The sequence below is a fragment of the Orcinus orca genome, chromosome 10, assembly GCF_937001465.1.
Source record: "Orcinus orca chromosome 10, mOrcOrc1.1, whole genome shotgun sequence".
In the NCBI taxonomy this organism is placed as follows: domain Eukaryota; kingdom Metazoa; phylum Chordata; class Mammalia; order Artiodactyla; family Delphinidae; genus Orcinus; species Orcinus orca.
This window is the reverse complement of record NC_064568.1, coordinates 97,535,241-97,562,539: the sequence shown is the minus strand read 5'-3', so window position 1 is coordinate 97,562,539 and position 27,299 is coordinate 97,535,241. Positions and strand designations below refer to the sequence as shown.

General features: G+C 41.3%; 1 protein-coding gene and 1 pseudogene across 3 annotated transcripts in view; one reads left to right on the top strand and one right to left on the bottom strand.

The window, feature by feature from the left end:
* NEDD9 (neural precursor cell expressed, developmentally down-regulated 9) overlaps positions 1-27,299 on the bottom strand; it is a 300,840-nt gene that overhangs the window by 235,321 nt on the left and 38,220 nt on the right. For all 3 annotated transcript variants that reach the window (XM_049715606.1, XM_049715605.1, XM_033434908.2), the window contains exon 2: positions 12,391-12,496. The gene's annotated coding sequence lies outside the window, so the exon portion shown is untranslated. The remainder of the gene's footprint in view (positions 1-12,390; positions 12,497-27,299) is intronic.
* The window catches only part of LOC101286546 (52 kDa repressor of the inhibitor of the protein kinase-like), a 38,049-nt pseudogene continuing 15,238 nt past the window's right edge, over positions 4,489-27,299 (top strand).

The following is a 27,299-nucleotide window of genomic DNA, read 5'->3' as shown; positions in this document are numbered from 1 at the left end:
CTTTAGTATCCTGCTGCTTGCTAGTGACCATGTCTCAGAACTTCCTTCATTTTTAAGACTAATATTCCATTATAAGTGTATATCACATTCTGTTGAACTTCTTAATAATTTTTGAACAAGGGTTCCTGCATTTTCATTTTGCACTTGCCCTGCAATTATGTAGCTAGTTCTGCTTTTATTCTATCACAGAAAACTTTTATCAAAAAGCTGTAAAAGAATATAGGAGGAGAAATTATTAGTGTGCCCTTCACAAAACTATTCCAATAGCCCAACAGAAAAATTACTCAGAAAGTTAAACCCTTCACAGATACACAGAGTACCCAGCCCTGGCTCCTGATTCTGAGGTGTTACCTCTCTGCAAGGAGGGCTTCCTTCTTCAAACCAATAGAATGTGAATCTTCCTCTCCCCTTGGAGAAACCTGTCCCCTACTCACTGGTAGCAGTTACGTCCTAGAATTCCCTTCCTACTCATTTCTATACCTCAACCAGCTCAATTCCTAGGACAACCACTTGCAGCAAAACATTTCTCAAGTTAAGCTAGACTCTCACTGGGAGGTAGGGGGCTTCCTGAAGACAGTCCAGGATAAATGTTGGCTCTACAAGTTCAGTGCTCTTTGAGATTTCCCTGGTAGTATAATGTGCAAATATGCCTTATTATTTCTGAGTCATCTCAGAAGTAACTCTTGTCTCAGAAGAGACATTAAGTTTCAGAAACATCACAATCAAGATCCATATTGAGGATAAGAAACATTTTTCTAATTACAGGAAACTGTGTTCAGACTGCTCCCCAAGGGGATGGCAATATACATTATGATGTACTGAAGTGACAGGTTGGCCTTTGTCTCCTTCCTAATTCCACAACTTGACCAGAGGCCCACAGCACATTAAAAATGAGCCCTAGCATATATAACTTTTTCAAATAACAGAACTATTTGTTTCTTGATGTCCTTCCTCTGGCCACATAAAAACCTGGATGAAGCTTTGACTTCTGGGCTCTTCTGTACCTTAGGCAGAACACATTTTTAAACAAAACAGACTGACGCTGCTTTTTGTACTAAAAAGCAAATCAGAATTAAAGTACTTTCCTAATTTAAAGCGATTCCCAAGGGTTGGAGGATCGGATACTGCAGGGTTATATGTGTGGTGGAGGGGTGCTGCTCATAACATGTGTTTCGGGTGAATGAGAGTACGTGAAATTTTGGATGACAAAATAATCCTTAGAGAAAAGTCTCTTAGGTAGCTGAGTTCTAAGTATACATGAAAGAGGTCAGACCTCACAATAATAAAAATCAAGTTTGGCTTCATGATTTCAGCTAGTGCTTTTGATCCTGCAAGTATTTTAGAAGTAATCTGGTTCATATTGTCTGGACGTGGGCTGACCAGCACAGTGGCAACTAGTCACAGGTTGCTTTGGGACCCTTGAAATGTGCTGTGAGGGTAACATTCACACTTGATTTTGAAGATTTAGTATGAAAAAAGCACTTACATATCTCACCACCCTTAAGAATGATAGCATTTTGTACAAATTGGGTTAAAGATATACTATTTAAATGAACTTTATTTGTTTCTTTCTACTTTTTTAATGGGGCTACAGACCACTTAGAATTGCTTTCGTGGCTCTGTCTCTATTAGACAGCACTGGTCCGGAACCCAGTTAGTTTTTGATACCAACCCATTTAGCTTTGGACCTTTGGTGTTCACAGACATGTTCTCATCCCAAAGACCCATCACAGTTTGCACTCTTCTTAACTCTAATCTCAGAAGTGAGTCCTTTGCTGGTGAGTGGGCCCAGCCTACCCCCAGCAGACATACCTTGATCCCTCTACAAGTTATTTCCTACACAGACTTCGGGGAAAGGGGAAATCATTTTATTTCTTTGAAGAAAATACCCCCCTCCTCAATCCAAACTGACATTCCACACTGTGGGGTTTTTTAAGCTGAAATTTGGATCACAGCAAGGAGTTGAACTGTCAAATTTGGCAGGACGTTTCTTTCTAACACCAATGAGCCTGTCAACCGTACTATAAATAAATATATGATTTAAAGCCACGGATATCTTCCTCAGTGTCTTGGCCGGAGCAGCAGAGACTCATAAAGAGAAAGAGAAGACGTCAGCAAAAGCAGGATTTCACTAGACTTTATTCTAAAGAAGGCAGCTAATTCGTAGTGTGAGGAAGTGCACAGAAAACACTGTGCTCAGTGAATTCAGGTGAGACTTATTTAATAGATAGAAAATTGATTTTGCTGCTGGAAGCTAAAGGGCAGAGAGAAGGGAGACAGAGGGGAGAGAAGGAGGCATAAGAATATATGCCGTAGGATTTCATAACTTAAGAATGTTAAGAATATACTCCATGCGTTAATTTTTTATTTTCTAAATGAAAGGTTTTTCTATTTTGTACTTGGTTAATAAATAATAAGTGTAATTTTACAGTATTTTAAAATTCATTTGGTGTTGTATTGAGCAAAACATGTAGAACAGGATATATAGCTCATTCATTTTTATTGTAAATTTTATTTAATGAAGTTCATGTTGAACTTGTAATTGGAGCTCATAATTAATACATCCTGTGAGGAACAAAAAATTTGGATTCCCACCTTTCTATAACCCTATTGTTTAAACATCAAAATCTTATTTAGGATTTTTGTTTAAGTTTGATGTTTCTAAGAGGTTACTATTCTAATTTTTTTCCAAGCTGATTTAGAAACTTTTGATGCACTTTGAATTTTTTTTGAATTTTTCCTTGTGTGATATGAAATACCCTAATACCCCCTTAAAATGCAAGTGACGGGTAACACAACTAACATTTTCCTTGAAATCGCTTTATTGTAGTTACTTTATTGTGTCTGGGAGCAGTGATGGATTTTTCTGGATGTCATCCAAATGTCTTTACCGTGTTTAGCATTATAATAGGAGTCTCTCTTTTTTTTTCCACTATAATTTCAGCTCCTGAACGAACTCCAGAATACGTATGGTGCACTGTTTGACACTGCAATGAAGAACACTGGTTGCCTGCCTCCCAACCCCTCCTGAGGGTTAATACTAGGAATTATAATAAGTAAGTGAAATATGGAGCCCCTTTCCTGACCTCCCTCATGGCCTGCTTGAGACAGCCTGAGATAACTACTGAGAAAAAACTATATATATATTTATTGTAGTGCTTCTAAAGTTAATTGTGATAATGGTATTTCTCTGCTAGTTAAATTAACTACTTTATTTAGAACAAAAGCCCAGATGAAATCTTATTATTTCAATCTACCTAATGTTAACATTGAATCAGTATTACAGTCATGGTAGTTATTATTATTGCAATTAATCTCAGCTTTAATATCATATTTATATGTAGCTGAATCATAGATGAACTTATTATAGCTGTATGTGCCAAGAGCTGCTTACCGCTAATACCTTTCAATTTCTGTCTGAGGACTTTCTTTCTGGCCACTGGATCCTGATTGTTCCAACAATACAAAGGTTAAGCCAGAAGTGCCAGAGAATTAATACCCTCAGAAATGGCCCAAAACCAGTATCAAATGGGGAAGCTGAGGGATAAATGTCACAACTTTCTTACCCCTTCGTTAGTTTAACTTTGAAACATTTTCTGCTCCAGTACTCTATAAACTTTATCACTAGGGGATACTGTTAAAAATTCACATTCTGGGCTTCCCTGGTGGCGCAGTGGTTGAGAGTCCGCCTGCCGATGCAGGGGACACGGGTTCGTGCCCCGGTCCGGGAGGATCCCACATGCCGTGGAGCGGCTGGGCCCGTGAGCCATGGCCGCTGACCCTGCGCGTCCGGAGACTCTGCTCCGCGATGGGAGAGGCCGCAGCGGTGAGAGGCCCGCGTACCGCAAAAAAAAAAAAAAAAAAAAAAAAAAAAAAAAAATTCCCATTCTGATTTAGTAGATTTGGGGTGGAGCTTGAGATAATAGTGATAATCCACTTTGAGTAGAAGTTTTACAGTCTCCCAGAATCCCCCAGAGGAATTAGGTTCCCTTTGCCTTCAATGGGAAGTTGTTCGATTACTCTCCTTTAGTTTTCTTCTCTTCCCTGTTTCTCACATCTTTATTCTCCTGCTAGTGTTCCCTACCTGCATGTGGATCCTTACCTCAGGGTCTGCTTCTGCAGGAACCCAAATCAATAATATATATACACATACAATACTTATCCATGCCCTGTTCTATCTATTTAGATCCTAACTATCTATCGATCTATCATCTATCATCTTGAACACAGCAACACAGTGCAGCTTCTTAAAGAATCCAGACAATTGAAGAGCTAGAAGAGAAAGGATAAAGAAATCCAGAAGACAGCAGAAAGAGTAAGCTGGTGATCAACAGCTAAAAAACTGACTTTGCCTCCTTTGTATGTAGCTGTCAAGAGGATGTGATATTTGGGAACTCTGGTTAAAGAGGAGACTGGGCGGTTAGTTCTGGCTGCACAGACGGCGCCTCTTGAGGAGTCCACAGAGGGACAGCAATTCTGCTAGGAAAGATGGGCGAGGACTTTTCACCTGAGTCTATTATTCAGGACATGCTGTTGGGAGGGTTGGCCATCGGGGTCATGGAAAGAAGGTAGGTCCAATGTTAATATTGGAAAGGAATGAAATCAGCATAAGCAGAGGGACACTGGCTGAGGTGGCAGGGGAGGCAATGCCACACTTCGTGCTTGTGGGTCAGCTCTGCAAAGGAGAGGAAGGTTAGTGAATGGGCTTTGCAGATGTTCACCTGGGATTCTTTAGTGACTTTGTGCAGCTGATACAACGTGTGCTACTTATCTTGTGGGAGCAGGATTGAGAGCAAAGCTCTGGACTTCCTCAGCTCAGATCCCACCTCTGCCACTTCCTGGCTATGCCACCTTAGCATGTTCTTCAACCTCTTTAAGCATCAGTTTTTCCATCTATATAGTGGAGACATAATGCCTATCTCATAGCATTGTAATGAAAATCAAAGGAGATGTTGTGAATAAAGTACTTGTGTTAATAGTTAATAACCAGAGGATAAGAGAGTTGCCCTAATATTGCAAATATACCCAAGAATGCTGGGGAAATGGTGGGTGGTGGTTTTACCTGATTCAGGCATTGTGTACGCGCGTGCGCACACACACACACACACACACACACACACACACACACACACACGTACATGTTTAATATCATATTCGTAGAAAGCCACTGGGGTGATAATGCCCTGATGGTGTCGGTCAGTCCCAGCTATGATAGCCGAAAAATCCTACTACTGCTCTTTGCTATGCATGAAATCACTCTGTGAAATCTCTCTTTGAGCAAAGCAAACACCTGTCCTTGGCGGAATGCAAAGGGAAACTTGGTTTAAAGCTCTTGCTCCCCCTTCTTTTAAAAGTCTGTGATCCCTGCTAAGATAGTTCCTGCCAAGGCCACTTTTGGTTTCTGAGTCAGGCCATCCAAGTTCTCTCAGGGCACAGGCTCAGTCCTGACGGTGTCCTACTGTACCTGAGAGTCTGGGGGCTGAAAGAGAGGAAGAGTCACTTTGTTTTTACCACCAAGACCAACAGATCACACCCAGTGGTCGCACCATTTGCTGTGGCTTCTCTCCACGGTCCTGACAGGTTGATATTCTGGAAGGTCAAGGACGGGTCAGTTCTTAGGATTGTGCGGAAGAGAATCAGTCATTGTTATCACCATTTGATCCCAGCAGTTCTTTCATCTCAGTCTTTTGAAAGCAACTTCCGCTCCTTAACCAGGTTCTGCCCCAGTCTCTTCATGGGCCAAAGAAGGTGGTAGCTGATGGAAATCACAGATGTGGCCAAACCTCCCTGGCAGCAGTCTGCTCGGAGGTCACATGGCCTCCTTCCAGTAACAGGTGGCACTCGGCCTCTACTTTTCAAGAGAGTTTGAATCAAGAGACATTCAGGGTAAAACCTGTCACGTTGCTTTTAATTTTCTGTAAAGCTTGTTTTCTATAAGCTATTTGACAGCTGGCTTTTTGACATAAGCTTGTAGGAGTGTCGTAGGTCTCAGAAACAAAAGTCTCTGCTCTTTCAATAGTATGAGTTGCCCTTGTTTCAAATTTCAGGATGCCACATAATAGATATACCACACACGCACACTTTGTCTCACACAGCCTTACACACACACATGGAAGTGTGGAAGCAGTCAGAGAAGGAAGCATAAAGAATTTATTATAATTATGAGTAAAATAAGTAGAATCTTATTTATACTAGACTACTATTATGAAGGATAATCATCTGTTAGTTAATTAATATGCTGGACTTGAAAGTGGCTCTAACTTGTGCTGAAACATGAAATGTTTGTCCTCCCCCTTCCTCCTTTCCAACTGGGAATAATAAAAGATCCAAGATTCACACATACTTGTGAAACTCAAACACATTTTAAAAGAATCGACAGGCAGCAAATCTAATCTAAAATACTCACATTGAAACCACTGATCAGAGAAATCTAAGTGGCCCTAATTAACAAAGGGACTCAAGCATTCCCTGCTTGGGGGGAATAGCCCAAGTTCCAAATGCAGACTTGGTGTTCATAGAGCATGCAAAGACACAGAGTTCAAACACAGAGACCATGGGATGTTGCCTAGAGCTCCACCGATGGCATCAGAAACACAAACATTACATCTGACAGGCGTGTGATATAACACAGCTGACCTATATGGAAGATTTTAGCGCTGCCCCTTATTCTCCCTTATGTAAAGGGGTTCAATAGGGTGACCACCTAGGGATACACACGTGCATTCATATTTGTAGCTCCCCTAGGAAAGAATCAGAGGCCAAGAGTGGGTGACCTGGACTCTTGTTTGGACTGGAGAGCACAGACAGCAGCTGCAGCCTGTCACTGAGATTGGCTGCTGACAGGAAAAAGCATTAACAATTTCATCAGATCTTATAGATCAGTAACAATGGAACACCCTTCCCCTAACTGGTGGCCACTGTGGTAGCTACAGTTGGTTTGATGGAAATCAGTATTTTAAAAAAAATTTTAAATGTGGTAAAATACATGGAACATAAAATTTACCGTCTTACTCATTTTTAAGTCTACAGTTCAGTAGTTTTAAGTACACTCATATTGTTGTGCAAGCAATCTGCAGAAATCTCTTCATTTGCAAAACTGAAACTCTGTACCCATTAAATAATAACTCCCCATTTCCTCTCTCCCCCAGCCCCTGGAAACCACCATTCTATTTTCTGTCTCTGAAGGTGACTACTCTAGGTATCTTACATAAGTGGAATCATATAGTATTTGTCCTTTTGTGATTGGCTTATTTAACTTAGCATAATGTCCTCAAGGTTCATCTATGTTATAGTATGTGTTGGAATTTCCTTCCTTGTAAAGGCTGAATAGTATTCCATTTATGAATATACCACATCTTGATTATCCATTGATCTGCCAATGAACACCTGGATTGCTTCTATCTTTTGGCTGTTGTGAATAATGCTGCTATAAACATTGGTCTATGAAATCAGCATTTTTAATTACAATGGTAAAAGGCTCAAATTCCATTTCATGACTAACTTACTGTCTGATCCTCAAGAAACGGTGTTTTGTAGCGAGTGTAAAATCACTCTATTTCAGGAAGCCCTTTTGGCCCATGATTCTCACTGATATGGCTGAGGGGTGTTAGGAAATCGGTGGGCACGGAGCAGAAATGAAGCTAATTGGTCTATAAATCTATCTCAGTTTTAATCTTCAGCTCCTTAGCACTAAATTTCATTGTTCCAGCAAGATGCACTGAATGAAAAATATTACTCAAGAGTTCTACCCTTGTTGATACAACAGTATTGGCTAATACTTGCAAAGTGCTTAAAATGTTCCAAACACCATTCTTAACTATTACACTATCAGTATCCCTATTGTACAAATAGGAAATGAGTCAGAGAGTGGCAAAGCACCTGGCCCAGAGGTACACAGCTAGTCAGATATTTAAACCCCAGTAGTTTTGCTCCAGAATTCATGCCCTTTACCACCACACTACACTGTATCTCATTTTTTCACATATATGAATAGGTGTGTGTGTGTGTGTGTATGTCTATAATTGTTATTTTTTTGACAACCAGCAATGGAAGAAGTCCCCTTAGAACTCCAAAATGATAATTCTAGAAAATGGTGCAACAACATGTGATAGAAAATACTCTGGTTTTGTAACTGAACACAACTTTGAATCCTAGCTCTCCCATCAACTGTCTGATAACATTGACCAAGTGTTTTATCCTCTTGACTTTAGTTTCATCACCCGGAAATGGGAGCAATATAATATCTACTTGGCTTAGTTGTCAACATTTAAGGAAATAATGTCTATAAAATAATTAGCTCCTGGTAGGTACTCAATAAATGCTAGTTCTCTTAACTTTCATGAGGCAAGAGAAGAATGTGATCTCAAAAAAGTGATATGTGTTTTCATAACAACCTGCACTGCATAAACACATTAATTTCCACTTTATTTTTCTATGCACAAGGTACTTAATTAGACGGCCTCTTCTCTCTTTTGCATTCTGCCAGAGTCTGTTCAGAAATACAAGAGACATGCTATGTTGGATACCTAACGGTAGGTCCTGATAAAAATCAACTCCGTATTTTCTTCAAGTGGGGATGGAACTCCAAATGCCAGGATCAGGGGCACAGTTAATGGGCTGTACCTGTATCCTCCTTCCCTTTGCTCCAGAATACACGACTTTGAGCACTCATCATAAATCAGCCTTCATTGCCAGCACAGAAAGAACTGCCTCCCAGCCTTGACCCAAGGCCATAATTGTGTAATCATGTCTTCACAGCCTTATAATCAAATTCTTGCCTCTTCCCTTGATTTGATTTTTTTTTTAATGGTGTAACAATTTGATTAGTAGAAAATGCTATAAAATCCACTATTTTATTGATAAAACAATACTCACATGGAAGCTAAGATATTATTTGTCCACTTAGCTCAGTTGATTCAAGAATGATCATACTTGGTAGGATAGTGCTGCACAAGGAAAGATTTCTTCAAATTGCCCCAGGACGCTTTGCTTTGAAGACATGCAGTGAAGCACTAAGGGGACCAACGAGATGCACATACATCCAGGCCTGCCCCTCTCAAAAGAAGACTTTCCAGACAGCAGAGAAGGAGTTTCTTCATAGAGATTGAAAGATAGCGTATGTCCCCATGTGGACATACTTGCATCTTTACACATGTATCTGAAACAAATATATGTCTCATGTAGTTTCTCACTATCTCTATTATTTTAGAGCAGTTTAAGGTTCACAGCAAAACTGAGAGGAAGATATGGAGGTATCCCCTATAACCCACATGCACTCAGACTCCCCCACTATCAGCCTCCTCCCCCAGAGAGCTACATTTGTTCCTGCTGATGAAGCTACGCTGACACATCATTATCACCCAAAGGCCAAGGTTTGCATTAGGGCTCACCTTTGGTGTTGTACATTCTTTGGGTTTGAACAACTGTATGATGACGTGAATGTATAATGTCTAATGACAATGGAAGTGTGGGCTGTCTTTCCTCATCGCTCTCTCTTGTTTGTTGCCTGAGATGAAAGGTTGAAAGGCCAGTATCCAGTTAAGCTGTATGGAGGGGCTGGTGCTTTCCTGAATGGAAGAACTAACTGGAAAAACTACCATTTTCCAGAATTGGATCATCATTTCTGACTTTTAAGATGTGGCCACCAGCTCTGTTTTTGTGTGCTGTGGTAGTTCATGATTTCTGATGTCTTTTCTCGAACAAGTAGGTCCCTCCTTGGGAGTGAGTAGAATGTCTCCTGCCAACACTTAAGTCAGATCACGTTTTTCCCTTAGGCCAACTCTGCTTACAACTGTTCTTGAACTATTCAGTTATTGCTATAAAGCACTACTCACAAATTTTAAAGGGTAATCACTGAGCATTTGCATTTTTTAAGTTCTCGGGACCACTTTTCTTAGTTATCTGCACTGTCTGCTATTAGGTCATATTCTCATTGCTGAGATGAAACCAAGCATGAGATAGGGTAGTGACTGGTTCAGAGGTTAAGGTGAATTTTGGTTCAAGGTGAGAATTCACAGGCTTTGGTCCATTGAGCCATGTTTCCCATGCTTACCTATCTGTGAAACAGCAGCTATGAGTTGAAACTCTGAGAAACATTCTCAGTAAAGTTGAAGATTTTGAAAGAACCAACCTCCCCCTTCCCCCTCTTCTTTTGATATAGCATCTGTCACACTCCTCGTAGCATCTGTCACCTGTCCTCCTTGGCTTGTGACCTTGTGACGGGGTGCTCGCTGCCTCACAAGCAACTCATCTCAGATCCAAGTATCTCTTCTTGACAAAAGGTGTTCCTTCTTTAGGTAGAACCCTGTGTCCCTAAGAGTCTGCTTCTTGGTCCTTGAAACTTGGCCAGCATTTTGGGACAAAGAGTTTCAGAAATAATTTTTAAAAGGGAAACGGTTGCACGCCTGAGTAGCTAGATCATTGCATTTGAAGTTCATGAGCCTTACTTATATAATTGATAAATCCGGTTAGTTCTCTGTTTCTCAGGGTATCATCTCTTTTCTTTTGACCTCTGTCATTTTCTCCTATTTCTGCCTGGTGTCTTCCTTCTCTTGTAGATGTTTCTATCTTTTTCTCTCTCAGGTTTATATTTCTCCCTGTGGTGTTTTTCTATTTTTCTCTTTTTTGCTTCTTTTCCTTTTCCCCTATTTGCCTTTTCTGTCAATTTTAATGAATATTTATTAGATACCTATTTCAGACTAAGGAGTGCGCTAAGTGTGTAAGGAAATATAGGGAAAGCCTTTGCCCTTCAAGAAAATAAGCTCTTCTGTGGAATCTGGTATCTCTCCTTTAATTAACCACAATAAAAAACAGTTATTTTTCCTGGCTTTGTCTTTTGTTCCTCATAGTTAACTGGAAAAAAAAGCAAATTGAACATGTTCTATTTCTTATTGGAAGGAACAAAAAGATAATCTAAGTGGGCTTATTTTTTGTACCTTTATGTGACACTAAATTAACTTTTGCACTTTTTACATCAATGGGACTTGGTTGAAAAGCATGATTTTTCTTCATCCCTGCATTACTCCCTTTTCTTTGACATGAGAAAAATGTTAGGAATAAGGCTCAAGTGCTCTGGAGACTCTATTGGTTTTTCTATGTTATCAGTGAGCAACGGCATATGCTTGGCTTATATTCAACACCAGTCGGTTTTTCACAGAGTGAACTGGATGAATCCAGTAGTCCTCAACTTGAGCCTGCATCAGAATCACCTAGAAGGCCAGTTAAAGCACCCATTTCTGGGTCCTACACACCAGAGTTTCTGATTCAGCAAGTCTGGGGTGGGGCCTGAGATCTGTTTCTCTAACAAGTTCTGGAGTGCTGCTACAGGTCTGGGGACTGCATTTTGAGAACCACTGTATTCAACTGAACTTCGAAGAGTAAAGAGACAGTTTTGCTAGTAGGGGATCGGTGGCAGGTCTATTCACCTATGCTCATTTTTAGGGTTCAGAACAGTGGAACTTAAAATAAACCTTTAAATAAAAATATTATTTAATACACTGTTCTTATATAAATGTTTTTCTGTGAGTGAAGAAAAGGATCTTCTCCAGAGTCTCAGAACTTCAGCCTGGCACAGATCCAGAAGGCAGGAGGAGCCTTCCTCGGACGCTACTTAGTGTTTGCACGCTTCTCTCCAACTGCCACGCACTGCTAGCCAGTTTTAGGTCAACCTTGCTATACTGTTTTTCTAAGCAAAGGAGCAAAAACATGAGCATGATTCAGGTTATAAACTGTTGATTTTAAGGACCTCCTGCTCTCATGGTTTTGGTAACTTAAAGAAATCTAATCTCCGTAAACTACCCTGCTGTGACTTTCCCTGATATCATGTTTGTTTGAGCTTTGGATTCAACAGTAAGATCATGATTTAAAAGAAAAGAAACAGCAACCTTAAAAGTCAAGTTTCTTCTAGACCCCGGCTGTAGACAGGCCAGCTGTCGTGGGCGTGGACATCCGTCCCTGTACACACGTGTGTGGTGTGTGCACATCCTTGCAAAGGGCAGGTGTGTGTGGGAAGAGTGGAGAGCTCTGGCACTACCCAACTCAGGAAACATACAAATACTTCATCATTTAACATCCCTGAGGGTCAGGACGATGGCTGGGCTCGGTGACACAGGAAAGAATTTTAGAATTTAAAAACTCCTACAAATCATAGTTAAATGTTATTTAATAAATTTAAGCTTCCAAGAAAACATTTCTATTAACTTGCTGATTTCCTGTCCATCCCAGTAATAGCAGTGGTTCTCAAATGAGAACCTTTTTGATATTCCAAGACAAACTGTAAGTTGTTACACTACTTCCCATCTGAACCATAAAAAACTTCACTGTGAGTATTGAGAATATTTCACTTACAAATGTTATACTATCTTTTTTTTTTAATGTATTCAGCAGACTTACCTTCAGACCCCAGTTTAGTGGTGCAGAGAACACTTCATTTCGATTCATTTAGTCTTGTCTGTAGGTACGTTGGTAGAACTGGAGAGATTCTGACACATACACTTGCCTGGGAGAGAGGAGATTTAAAATGTTACAACCAAAGAACAGCAGGATGGGATGTCCGAACTCTATTCCAAAGTACCCTGGTAATTTTCTCATGATGCGAATACCACAGCAGATCACTTCGTCCATTGTCTTCTTTGGTTTTTCAAAGAACCTCAGTTTCTGGGACAAGGACAGAGACCCTGGAGACAATCTAACTAGCCAGGAAGGTAATTCCTTGTTCCAGAACCAGGCTATCCCAGAATAAAGTAAGTCTTGTTCTCTCTGATGACTCTTCGTAATCTGTGCATCGAGTCATGAATAAATATCTGAACTTGCCAAATTCTGAGCACCTCAGATCTGATTTCAAAAATTACGAATGCACAGAGCTTACCCTGAAATATTCTGGGGTAACATATGAGGTAAGGCTCAGGCAACGGGATCTTTTAAAAGTTGATTCTAGTGGTTTGGGAACCACTCTGATATGGGAACACAGAGGGGAGAGCCACTGATTTTCCAGGGGGCAGGAGAAAACAAGGTCTGGGAAGACTTCACAGAGAAGGTGACATTTAAGCTGGGCTTAGAAGCATGAATATGATTTCAACAAATGCATGAGGCTTTTCTAGGTAGAGGGTAAACCACAGTAGGTCCTGGGCGGTGTAAGAATTCACGGCATGTTTGGGGAAGCAGGGCAGCATGTAGTAATCACGAGGGTCTACATCAGAGGATGTATGGGGATTGAGCAGGAAAGAAGGGAGGGTGGGAAAAGTAGACTGGGGGCCAAGGACACACTCTCTTGAGTGTTATGTAAGAAATTTGAATTTTGGTGCAGGCAGTGGACAATCATCAACAATTTTTATTTTAAGGAATGCTTTTTAAAATTAATTAATTTTTTTTTTCTTTTGCGGTACGCGGGCCTCTCACTGTTGTGGCCTCTCCCGTTGCAGAGCACAGTCTCCGGACGCACAGGCTCAGCGGCCATGGCTCACAGGCCCAGCTGCTCCGCGGCATGTGGGATCTTCCCGGACGGGGCACGAACTCGTGTCCCCTGCATCGGCAGGTGGACTCTCAACCACTGCGCCACCAGGGAAGCCCAATTAATTCTTTTTTAAGGAATGATTTTTTTTAAAAAAGAATCTGTATTCTAGAAACGTAATTTGTGAAATAGCATGGAAGAAAAAGTGTAGTAAAAAGAAATGGAAAACAGAGTCTTCGTTAGTGAGGCTATCCAATAGACCAGATAGAAATAGTCAGGGTCTGATTTTAAAAAGTGGCAGCGAGAATGAGCGATGGATTTGAGACACACTTGTAGGAAGAGTTTATGTGCCTAAGTAAGAAGGAAGAAATGAAGATGGTGTCCATTTTCCTGACACAGTGGATGAAGTAAGAGGTAATACTTTTGACCAAGCTAAGAAATAAGAAGAGGAATCCAGTTGGTAACTGTTGAGTTGGAGATGCCAGGGTAAGGATGCCCAGTAGTAAGGTACCAGTGGGGCTGAGGTTCAGGCAAGTAGTCTAGGGTGGGGACACAGGTCTGGAAGTACTCCGTGACTATGTGACATCATAGGAGGGGCCCCAGGAGAGTCTGGAGTGAGAGATGAGAAACTGACAGTGGTGAGACCCTGGAACCGCCAGTCTTTAAAAGGTAGGCAGAGGGAGAGGAACTAATATAGAGATGGAGGAGGAAAGAGTTATCAGAGAAGAAGGGGAAAAAAACCAAAATAACTTCAAAAATGGACAACTAAGGGAGTCAAGGGAGAAAAGTTGCAGAAAGAAGGAAGGGATCAACAAGAAAATTGACTTGATCTCCTTAATGGGTCATTAAAGAATCTGCAAGAACAGTCTAGCTCTAGCTCAGCTAAGGAAGTGGTGGCTTCCAGTGTTGCAGGATGGGTGAGATTTAAGTGAGTAGGGAAATGAATGGGACTTTCCAATGGGAAAGACAGTCAAGGTGTAGAATTGGAAGGAGTCGGGTACCAGAGGAGGGGGTAGAGGAATGGAGATGGCTACAGGGGGATGATTATACCTATTTAAATGTGCAGAGACTTCCCTGGTGGTGCAGTGGCTAAGAATCCACCTGCCAATGCAGGGGACACGGGTTTGTGCCCTTGTCCAGAAGGATCCCACATGCCGCAGAGCAACTAAGCCAGTGTGCCACAGCTACTGAGCCTGCGCTCTACAGCCCACAAGCCACAACTACGGACCCTGAGTGCCACAACTACTGAAGCCTGTGCACCTCGGGCCTGTGCTCCACAACAAAGAGAAGCCACCGCAATGAGAAGCCTGCGCACAGCAACGAAGAGTAGCCCCCTCTTACTATAACTAGAGAAAGCCTGAGCACAGCAACGAAGACCCAATGCAGCCAAAAATAAAAATAAAATAAAATTTATTTAAAAAATGTGCATAGGACGAGAAAGGAGATTAAAATACACAAAATGGATGACGGCAGCAATGTTAAGGAACTGGCTGGGTTATGGGAGATATTTTCTCTTTCTTAATTTTTCTATGTTGTTGTTTTACATATTTTTGCAGTTCTTTTACCTCACTTTTATATTGGAAGATGAACTTTATTTTTAAGAGCCATCTGAAGGAACAGCCTTAGAAAAGACTAGACACCTCTTCTAAGATAGGAAGAAAGATGGTAAGAATATCTGTAGCTATAGATGACTTGGGAAGCAGAGGGAAGGGAATTTAGGAAGTTCATCCCAGATGGTCTTTGTGACGCTTGTCCCGCTTTCTAAGTGGAATTAATGACTCTTCCCCTACTCTCCCTTTGCCCTATACATCTATGCATTAATTCACCTACATGGTTTGACTGCCCTTACTTGTTTTCCTGTCTATTTATCTCCCTCTACCCAGCTATAAGCCCCTCCAGGGTAGAGATCACAACTTATTTGTCTTTATGTTCCAAAAACTTAGCGTAATTCCTGCCTCATAGCAGGTACCCAATGAATTTTTTTTTTTTTTTTTTTTTTTTAACCGGTACGCGGGCCTCTCACTGCTGTGGCCTCTCCCGTTGTGGAGCACAGGCTCCGGACGCGCAGGTTCAGCGGCCATGGCTCACGGGCCCAGCCGCTCCGCGGCATGTGGGATCTTCCCGGACCGGGGCACGCACCCGCGTCCCCTGCATCTGCTGGCGGACTCTCAACCACTGTGCCGCCAGGGAAGACCCCCAGTGAATTCTTACTGAAAATACTCCCTTTTCTTAAGAACTTGGATCACCCCCTGAGAGTAAAGGGGGTAAGAATCGGGTGAGAACTTAAGAAAAGAAGTTACGTTCAGAAACAACTGTGCTGGAGAAGGGCAGAGTGACTGGCGAAGGATCCGTATAAGGATCCTTGGGAAAAAATCTGCTCTAGAGGAGACAGGGGTGTTTTATCACATTAGTTTAAGGGCAGCATTAGCAGCAATAAGGTAATGATGCAGGCACTACCTTGTAAGAGCAAAAATCCTATTTGAGGCTTTCAGAGACATTTGATAGTTACCAAGAAGCCTCCTAAGACTTCCTCTCACATGCTGGTGAGTGCGGAGCCCTGAAGTCAGGACATCCACAGCCCCCCTCATCCTAAGAGGCACTCTTCAGTGTGTCAAGGAACGTGATGCGTGTGCTGTGACCGCCCCCTCTCAGTCACTGGGCACAGGAACAATCAGAACTCCCCCTCCGCTGGGAGAAGGTCACAGTCCAAGAAGACAGGTAAACCCGAAGTTGAAAGCCCACACAGCTCTCAAGGATGCGAACTGGCTTTGCCGTGTCGGGTGAGTTCTCACATTCCCTCGGCCAAGTCTCCTGTTTTGTAACGAGTTCAGTCAAGGGTTTTACTGGAGTAGACAAGCATGAAATGAATTTTCCAGAGAAGTTTCCGAAGTGGGGGAAAGTTCATGGCTCGAAAGCACCGGTGGGTAATGAAACGAGACCGTGAACTTCTGTTTTTCTTTATAAAAAAGAAAAAAGAGAGTTTTCCAGGTTTGAAAATCTGAATCTAAAACTTGTGCTGTGTCCTCAGCTCTCAGCCCATCTTATTCTCTAGCCCTGGTGTTGCAAGCTTATTTTATGCTGTTTCAGAGCTGCCCAAGTGGGTGACCTGGTCCCACTGAGCACCAGGATGTTGGGTGGAAGACATGCAGGCTAGCCTCCCTTTGCCAGAGACCTCTGCTTTGTGACCCCTCGGTCACAGCTACCCAAAGGAACTCACTGAGGGCAAACCTACTGAAGGCTGCTTGCCTTAACCAGCTGGTAATCCCTCATTATAAGTCTTTATTAGACGGTTGTTTATTATTATTAGGAACTCATCTTTCACTCACCTAAAACCAAATGCTAGTTTTAAGGATGAAGAAGCAAAACTAAAACCAATCTGGCCATCACTCTCAGCTTTGGGCATTACCTACTCAGCCCTTGTCTTTGATATACAATCAAATACAAATGAATGTTAGGCTCCCAGACTTAGGAGAAAAAAATAAAATAAAGTAGAAATACAGCTTTTATAAAACAAACAAATGAAAATGCTTTGATTCATCCTAGTCTACCACCCATCCAATCTGCTGGTTCTCAAACCTGGTTTCACTGTCTGACCTTGAGTAAGTTATTTAATAAGTTTCTGGAACTCAATTATCTCTAAATTGGAATAATAATACCTATTTGGAAGGGTGGTTGTGAGAATTAAGTAAAGTATAGAGCACGTAACCCTTGATAAATGTCTATTTCCGTTACCTTCAAACTGCCTCTTGGAATTACTCCTATATCTCCATTAAAATTGCCATATGATCCAGCAATCCCACTCCTGGGCATATATCCAGACAAAACTATAATCCAAAAGATATATACACCCCTATGTTCATAGCAGCAGTATTTACAATAGCCGAGACATGGAAACAATCTAAATGCCCATTGACAGATGAATGGATAAAGATAATGTGCTGTATATATATGTATACACACACACACATATACATACAGTGGAATATTACTCAGCCATGAAAAAGAATGAAATAATACAATTTGCAGCAACATGGATGGGCCTAGAGATGATCATACTAAGTGAAGTAAGTCAGAAAGAGAAAGACAAATACAATACTTATCTGTGGAATCTAAAATATGACACAAATGAACATATCTACAAAATAGAAACAGACTCACAGATTATAGAGAACAGACTTGTAGGTTGCCAAGGGGGAGGGGGTGTGGGGAGGGAAGGATTGGGAGTTTGAGATTAGCACATGCAAACTAGTTGAATAGGATGGATAAACAACAAGGTCCTACTGTTTAGCACAGGGAACTATATTCAATATCCTGTGATAAACCATAACGGAAAAGAATAGGAAAAAGAATATATATATGTATAACTGAATCACTTTGCTGTACAGGAGAAATTAACACAACATTGTAAATCAACTATACTTCAATAAAATAAAAATAAAATAAAATAACCATCATGAGAGTGCAGATCTTTAATTTATTATGTTTTACAACCTTATTGCAGAAATGGCATCATGATAAGACCTCGAGCTTACCTCCTTGCAACCCACCTTGCCTTATGCCATCAATCCTTTCCCTTCCTAAAACATCACTTCCTTCGTGTCGCCCTTGCTTGAGGTTTTCTCCAGCTTCTCACTGCCTTCTCACCCTGCAGCCTGGAGTTTAAAACCCACAGCCGCTTCACGCCATCATTTCCTATGACTATTCTAAATGTTTCCATTTCAATCAGGGTACCCTTTAAAACTTTCTCCTAGGGATAGGGAATTCTAACTTATTTTTTCTACCTTTTTTATTTTGTTTTTGTGCATGTGTCTCTCTTCACACTTTCTCCTCACTGCTCACATCTGTCTCTATCAAAATCCACTGCATTCAACAAGATTTAGCGGAAGTCCAGCTCAGTCCGTAGAGTAATTCCTGCTTCTCCAGTCCACACCGACCTTTAGCCTCTTGCTGAACTCTGACTGCCTTGATAGTCCTCATCATGGTTTCACGCTTTCCACAGCGGAGGCACGCGCAGAACATGGAAATCCCAAGCACACGCAGGTAAATACTGACCGTCATTTTCTTGAGTGCACAGCCCAAGAGACCGAGCTAAGTGGTTAAACTAACTCAGGAGTGGCCCCTCTTCGGCAAACTCTGCCTTCCTTTCCTTGCCCTTCCTTCTTCCCTCTTTTTCTTCTTTTCTTCCAGTAAAAAAGTATTTTATATTAACTCTTTTATCCTGATCTGCAACATCTTATATTTAATTTACCAATTTTTCCCTATGTTTTAGAGGTAATTCTTTGACATTTTCAAGAGTGTTAAATGTAATATCTTCACCTGACCTTCAGCGTTTCAGGCATTGTTTCAAGTCGGGATTTAGAATTGCCGAATTGTATGTTTGAAGTAACACACCTGTTAGTTGAAATTTTGTTTTATTTTTTACTTTAGAATTATACACAAAATTTTTTTGATGATACAGTGTGTCACAAAACACAGATGGTTTAGCATCCATTTATATTATGAGCTCATAGCATTACATCAGTGTTTCATAGATACAAGTTCATATCCCGAGGTATTGTTGCAATGAGTTCCATATCAGCATCTTTATTTTGTAATTCTTGAGAAGAAGAAGAGTTAGTATCACATAGTCTTGGGATCAATGTATTTGAAATAAAAATGTTAATTTTGTAGCATTTTTAGAATTCCAATGATTGAAAATCACGTACAAGCAACCCTAACCCTTCCACAGCTTTGCTCACATTCTAAATTCAGATAAAATGAAATGCACAAAACAGACAGAAAATAGAAAAAATTAAATTTTGCTAGTGAAACTCTGATAGCTCTCATAACTTAATCTTTGATTTTTTGCCATCGTTAAGGGATATACTGCTGAAAAGCTAAGACTTAAAAGCTTCGGATCTCCCTCTAATCTATTAAAGTTCCATATCCTCTTTGAACAGAAGTTGCAAATGAAACATGTTCCTTACTCTAATGCTCAGATACTTTACAAGGAGTAGACTGGCAAACAATCAAGGAAAACCAAATGGCTTGAATAATCTAAAAACGGATTTATTCACTCAACAAATACTTATTGAACATCTATTGTGGACAGTCATTGTTCTAGACAGCAGTGATGCAGGTATGAATAAGACAGAGCAAGTCCTTACTCTTATGGAGCTCACATTCTTGTGGGAGATGAATGACAGCAAATGAGAAAACAAGCCTATAATTACAACCTGTAGTAAGGGCTTTAATAGGAATGAACTGGGTGTGCTGCTGGGAGAGCACTTCCTTTGAACAGTCATCAGGGAGGTTTGATCTAAGGGGCTAACAGTAACGTATAAATTGAGACAAATAAGAAGGTGCCAGATAAGCAAAGGGATAGAGGGAGAGCATCTCGGCATATTGAAGGAGCAAGAAGACAGCCAACATGGCTGGGAGAGAGGAAGTGAGGTAGAAAAATGGTTTAAGGTGACAAGCAGTTAGGTAGGGGCCAAGTTAACTGGAGTCTTGCAAACTGGGGAACAGAGGTGCATTTTATTCTAAGTGCTTTTGGAAGGGAAATACCTGGTTGGTTTAAAGCATGGAAATGACATGCTCTGATTTATATTTTTAAAAAATCTCTCTGGTTGCTGTGTGGAAGTGGATTGTTCGTGGCGGAGAAGCAGAAGTAGGGAGACATTCAGAGGCAACTGCAGTCATCAACGTGATGATCATGGTTTGGATTAGCATGATAGCAATGAAGATAAGGCGAGGTGGATGGATCTGAGATCTATTTTGAAGATGAAGCTACCAGACTCACTGATGGATTAGGAAAAAAAAAAGAGAAATCAAGGCTTGAACTCCCGAGTGGGTAGTGAGGCCATTATCGAAGACTGGGAGGACTGGGAAGGAGCAGGATGGAGGGTAGGAGAAAATTAACTATATTTGCCATACCTCTTAGTGAGCCAAATGGAGGTAATGAATACAAAATTGGATATCCAAGTCTGGAGCTCAGAGGAGAGTTCAGGAATGAATGAGAACCTGGGAGTCATGGCATATCAATGACATCTCAAGCCTTAGGATAGGAAGGATTATTTCCCTAGAAAGACAATGTAGGTAGAGAAAAGGGCCTGGAACTCTGCCCTGGGAGCCCTCCAACATATTAGAGACTAAGCTGAAAAGGAGGCTTCATCAGTGAAGATACAAAGAACTGCCAGAGAGGTATGAGGAAAACCAGGTAAATACAGACTAAGAGACATGAGAGGTTCCAGTAAAGGAAGTGGTCAGCTGTGGTAAAAGATACTGAGGGACTGGGTCAGAGAAGGACCTTGAAAAGAGTCTTGGATTTGGCAACATGGAAGTTTTCTGGGATGTGGACAAGAATATCTTAGGAAAATCCGCAGGGGTGAGGAAGTGGATACAGAAACCATAGATGACTCTGTTGAGAATTTTGCTACAAAAGGGAGAAGACAAAAAGGCAGAAGCTGGAAGAGGATGTGGGGTTAAAGGACGTTTTTGTTTGTATGTTTTGCATTGTTTTGTTTTAAGATGAGAGACAGACAAGTGATTAGTATTCCAGAGGGAATGATCTAGAAGGGCTGCAAGCCTGCTGATGCAGGAAGGAGGGCACTTACAGGAGTGAAGCCAGCCCTCAGTGGCGGAGCTAATTATACTACCCAAGTGAAAGCAGACACTGCCACACCTAGGAAATGTTCAGGTCTCAAACGTGTATTCTAAGACAAATCTTTTGCCTTCTGTAATAAAAATATAAAGTCTGAGTAAAAGTGTTGCAATTTGTTTTCTATAATTCCTAAAATCACAGAGCAGGGATATAAAGAAGCATCTTTAACACTCGTGTTCATACCTATCTACCTTCTATTTTTGTTTCTTCCACTTATTATTTGTAGCAGCTTTTAATCAGACAAGAATCCAAAACTTGCTAAAGTGTTTTCAAAGCTTCCTCCAGCTTAAAGGTGGAAACACATTCCCCAGACCCCAGACCCCCTGCCACCTTGGGAAATGTCAGAAAATAAAAGGACTTTATTTTCTCAAATGAAATGGCTCTAAGTTTAGAGAGCAATTAAATATGAACTTAGCTGAGGAAACAAACAAAAAAGAAAAAGTGAATAAAATGCAAGGCAGAAGGAGTACAGTTTTAGAAAAATTATTGAAAAACTTTGACAAATTCATAGTGTACTTTTAAATCATGATTCCACCATATAAATAAGAGTGAGACCTGAATCTGGAAAAATCCCATTGAGCCATCAGGACAATATACAAAAGGAAATGTGTTGTTTGGGGACTAAAGGGTGCACAGAAAATTGTACGTTTATGGTGCCGCTTGGATACAGTGAATATGAAACTTGGCACTTTCTTTAAGTGTAATTAGGAGCTTGGGATGGATTCAAAGATTAGACACTGCTACCAAAAAATAAAGGGATAAACAGTCACACTAAGTCTCCATTTCCATCTCTGATATCTCTCCAACCTTCCACCACGGCCAGAATATCCCTGTTCTCAATCTTATGATCTGAACCCCATTTTCTAACCTACGATATATGTTCCCACCAGTTCCTAAAGACCAGTGCTTGGGGTAAGGGTGGTGGGCTAGACAGATACAAATTTTAAAGACAGCTTCAAATTTTTAATTTCATATTTTCATTTGAGGAAGCAACACCATTGCTTTTTCCTTCATGAAATCTTTCCCAATCTTTCCAGCAGGAAGTAATCTCTCTCTTCCCTAAACTCCCACAGCACCATATCTGTGCCACTTTTCACGTGTTCTCATGTATATATGGTTATTTTTAGTTATTTTCCGTTCACCCTATTGGGTAAACCCTGGATGGAAGGGTTCAGGCTTCTCGATCTTAATATTTCCGATTGCACTTAACACAATGCCTCGTATTTAGTACGTATTGAATAAATATTTAAATATTGGCTGAAAAGTTTTACGAGATTTTTATGACATGAAGGTGCCTGATTCAGGGTAAAACTACAGTGTGTTTGGATCGGAAGATTGCTGTTCAGCTCTCTACTACCAGAGCCATCGCTCTGCACGACCTCGGGGCACTGCTGGCACTGAACTCTGTGTGAGTGGAGGCCCCAGATCTTTGTAACAAAGCGTCCCCTTTTCCTACTGAGGCCTTTCATTGCTACAGGGTTACATCCTTCACTGCACACCCTCAAGGTATGAGGAGGGCAGCATAACAGAATGACTAAAAGCATGGACTCTGGTGCCAGACAGCTTGGGTTCCGTAGCCTCCCACTCAGACCTCCCTTCAAGAGAGAGGGGCAGAGCCCCCAGTGGCTTCTTTGGATCCCCTGCAGCACTGGTGGCAGACCACACTTCTCTTAGACTCCTCCCAGCCGTGACTGAGCAACAGGAGGCTATGAAACTCCACCATTCATGCTGCCTGAGGGAATCTCCCACTTTGACCCAGGGACTCCCCATCCATCAGTCTGTCTGAGGCTTTCCCAGATCTGCACAGGAGTCTGAGGCTCTCGCTACCCAGTCCTTCCTTCCTTCTTGCCTTTCACAAATATCACGCCTGCATCTCAGTCTGAAGCCTGTCCCTGCCCACTCCTCCTGCCTCTTCCTTCTTTATCTGTCATAGATGTTTGTCCCAGTAAGCCTCATCTGTGTCTACTCTCACCCTGGTATTTGTTCTCAGAGAACCTATAAGGGTACAAGTTCAAATCTTGGCTCTTTTATTTTATAACCTCAAGATGTAACTTCAGGCAAATAATTAATTTTTATTTTTGCCTCTGTTTCCTCACTTGCAAAAATAGGAAAAGAATAGCACTAACTTCATACGGCTGTTGTGAAAATTAAATTAATTCCTGTGTGCAAAGCACTTTGGACAGTGCTCAGAGACCAAGCCTCTGCAAGTGTTCGCTATGATGAATTTTTCAGTGCCCAAGGCTGAATAGGCCTTTAATCAATGTGTGATGAATGTTAAATTCCTGTTGGAAGTAAACATCACTATTATTTCAATTATCAGTGGAAAGTATTTCTGACTCTGTTATGTGAATAACATTAATTCTTCACTCCTCCTGGTAGGTATTGCTGTGTTCTTAATGTCCAGATTGATCTGTGGAATAGTATTCTGAAATGATTCTAGGATAATTTCCTGAGTCCCTAAGCATTCCATTATTATTTTTTAAAAAATTAAAATAAATTATGTTAGTTAAATGCTTTGCTCCTGCCTATATTCACTTGTTCTTCCTAACTCTTTGGTGAAAAAGAAGAATGACCCTCGTCCTGTTTATGACAGTTAGGAAAAGTACGACTCTACTCCTTCTTCTTTTCTCTAGACTAAACATTCCCAGTTCTCCCAATGCTTTCTTTTTGATCTTCATTTCCAAACTATTTATCACTTGTGCTCTCTTTCCTTGAAAGTTCTCCAGAGTTCCAAATAGTTGAGCCATGCACTGAAGAAACTTCTCCAAGGAGGTTTAAGTGATTGCAAATAGAAGTAATGAGAACTTTGCTTGTCTTCCCCAAAAATCCTGTGGTTAATAAAATCCAAGGAAGACAGTTTCTTTCTTTAATTTATAACTTCACTTTATTGGGGGGAAAGCAGTAGATTAATAAGGAATTAAGTGGAAGCAATTGGTTTTGCATCTGGACCTAGTTACTATAAAAGAAATTCAGTATGAAGCGTTTCTATTTTTAATTAGAATAAAATGCATTTGTTTATCATTGTTAAAAAGCTAATTTGAAAGGCTTAATATTAATTAGTTCACATGTGATTTGCTGGTAACCACATAACTAAGAAAAAATTTCAGGATCAGAACTTAAAAGGCGCTCTAAAGTTCTGTCAAAAATAAACAAGCAAAACAAAACAAAACACCAATTAATACTAGAATTTTGTTTCCTAATACATCTTTTTTGGCAGTTCAACGACTTTATGGTGCCAAAGTCAAATCCTTGATTAGAATGTTTGTTTTGAATCCTAGTTTTAAGTAAGCACTACCTTTTGTATCCCTTACTAGTCCTTATGAATCAGGCCTGTTTTTACTTCCTCTCCATTTGCTGAAAATGAACGTGAAGCACAGTTTCCACGGCCCCCTGGCTTCTGATCTGGAGTATCCATGAGCAGAATAATCGCAGACAGTCTGTGCAGACTTGATCAGTAGTCTCAGCTTCATATGTTGGTGTTTGTGACGGGCAGCCCAGGCCACCAGCCACCAGGCTCACAGTACAATGCCCGGCACTGCGTCCATCACACCAATCAGTGGAAACAGGTGGGGAAGCTTGTAATTCACCTATAGAAGCGTGGAGAAGAGGATGGGTTTTCTGAGAAAGAGCCTGTAGGCATTTCCCCCTTTTTTAACATCAGGATGATCCAGAGATACCAACAGACTAAGCTCAGTCCGCCATGCTTTATTCAGATTCAAAAGCTTGGCCTCATCTGTAAATAAAATAAGTGGGAGACAACCACTCAAAGAGGGAAATCAGAGATTTAGAACACCTTGGGATGTGGCAACAACAAGAGTGTAGCAGGGGACAGGAAGGTGACAAGACAATGAGTCTTAAGCTTCCCTAAAACTAACAAGAGCTGTGCTTTTAAAAGCTTGTCATCTGAAACCAACACGGGGTTGAGAGAGAAAATTAGTGCATTCTGAGGCCCTTGCCTTAAAAAAAAATGAAAAGTCCACGTGCTTAAAAAAGACAACAACAGATACTAAAACTAAAATAAAATTGAATTGCAAATTACTTAAACTCTCCCACCACGAATCCCCCAGCTGTCCCAGATTTTTCTCATCAAAGGAGGTTCTGTAATACAATCAACAGATCAGAGATGTAAACATGGAAGAAAAGAATAAGATCTCCTTGGTTACGTGTAGGCCCATTAGTCCAACATGGTTACATGTATTTAAAAATCATGCTGAAGTCACTTTGGAATGTCTACAACCAATCATTTTTCCCAGTTAGGAATTTTTCCCAGTAAGAATGGGAATAAGAATAGAAAACAACAGAAAGTAGAAATAGAAAACAATAGAAACAAACCAAACAGAAAGTAGAATAGAAAACAACAAAAAGTCATCAGTAAGGCAGCCCAAGAGTCATAGGATTTTATGAGATGCTATTAAACCAGCAAACGATTTTCCCATCCATTCCTTTCATAGAATGGACTAGACGCCAACTCTGGTCATTGCTCTTTCCATCATCCTTCTCCCTCCTTTCTGGAAATGCGCACAAGTCAAATTCAGGGGTGTGGCTGGTGTAAGTCCTCTGGGCTGAGAATGAGGACCCCTGGAGCCTGGACCTACCAACTGATAACGAGCTGTGTGATGCTGGACCTCAGATTCTTCAGAAGTCAAGAGGAAGAGTTAGACCAGATGGTTTGATAGGGCTGCCATAACAAAGTACCACAGATGGAGTGGCTTAAACCAGTGGTCACCAACCTTTTTGGCACCAGGGACCAGTTTTGCGGAAGACAGTTTTTCCACGGACCAGGGGGGCGGGGGTTGGTTCAGGCAGTAATGCGAGCGATGGGGAGCCACAGGGAGTGGAGGGGGAGCGGCAGATGAAGCTGCACTCGCTCGCCCGCCGCTCACCTCCTGCTGTGCGGCCCGGTTCCCGTGCGCAGGTACTGGTCCATGGCCCGGGAGTTGGGGACCCCTGGCTTAAACAACAGAGTGTATGCTCTCACAGTTCTAGAGCCTGGAAGTCCAAGATCTAGGCGTTGGCAGGTTTTGTTTCTTCTGAAATCTCTCTCCTTGGCTCGCATGTGGCTGTCTTCTCCCCGTGTCCTCACGTCATGTCTGTGTCCTAATCTTCTCTTCTTATAAGCACACCAGTCAGAGTGGATTAGGGCCAACCCACATGGCTTCATAATCACCTCTTTAAAGGTCCCGTCTCCAAATGCAGTTACATTCTGAGGTACTGGCAGTTGGAACATATGAATTTTGGGGGGACACAATTCAGCTCATAACAGTCTCCAGGGTACCTTTCAATTCCAGAGTTCTCTGATTTCTTTTCTCTCTCAAATACTGCCTTTTCATTAGCTTATCTTCCCTTTTCTAACATGGAGAGACTCAGCCTGCTATCTTTATAGACTGCAGGGAACTGAGGCTGCACTTTTAGGCTGTCTGTAGTCTTCCTCCGTTTAAGTTAAAGCTACTCAGTAGGGGAGGCGGCACCATTCCAGACAGTAGGTGGGTCAACAGGAATTTTCTGCACTTTTTCTAAAGACAGGACCATTGAGCCTATGGCCATTGGAGACTCTTCGTTAAGGACCTGCCACTGTGAGAATTTTCTGCAATTATTTTTTGCAAGGACGCCAACACTTCCACCTTACTCTGCCTTCCAGACTTACGTGTTGTTTATGTTCTTTCAGGTTGCAAGAAACAGAATTGTGCTTGGGTTTTTTTAAATCATTTGTTGAGTTGTTTTATTTTTCCATAAGGATACAAGGGCAAGTAAGGAAGACAGAATCTCAGCAAGGCTTTGCAGAGAATGAAACACTTAAAAATACTATGAAATTCCAAGGTTCTAGACAGCTCGTTTCTTCAGGGAAGATATCCGTTGTTCTCTACTCAGAGTGACTTCGGGTGACAAAATGATCATTCTATCTCTACCTCTACTGCTCCCTGAGTCTCTCTGATGTCTTTGAGTTCTACGTCCTTGACACAGAGGACGAGTGGTTGGCCAGTTATCAGTCAGTACGCATGCACTGCCTCTGTTGGATAGAGCTCTTCTACCAAGCCACCCCATTGGATATTGGTTAGCTTAGCAATGGCTGGCTCCTGTCAGCTGTCTATGTCTGGTCCTATCAACCTCATGATGAGACCACATGGCTCTAAGTAAGGTGACTAATGGCCGAGGACTTCCTTTGAGATGACATTAGGTGTTCTAGGTACTCTAAGATTTCAAAAAAGCAGA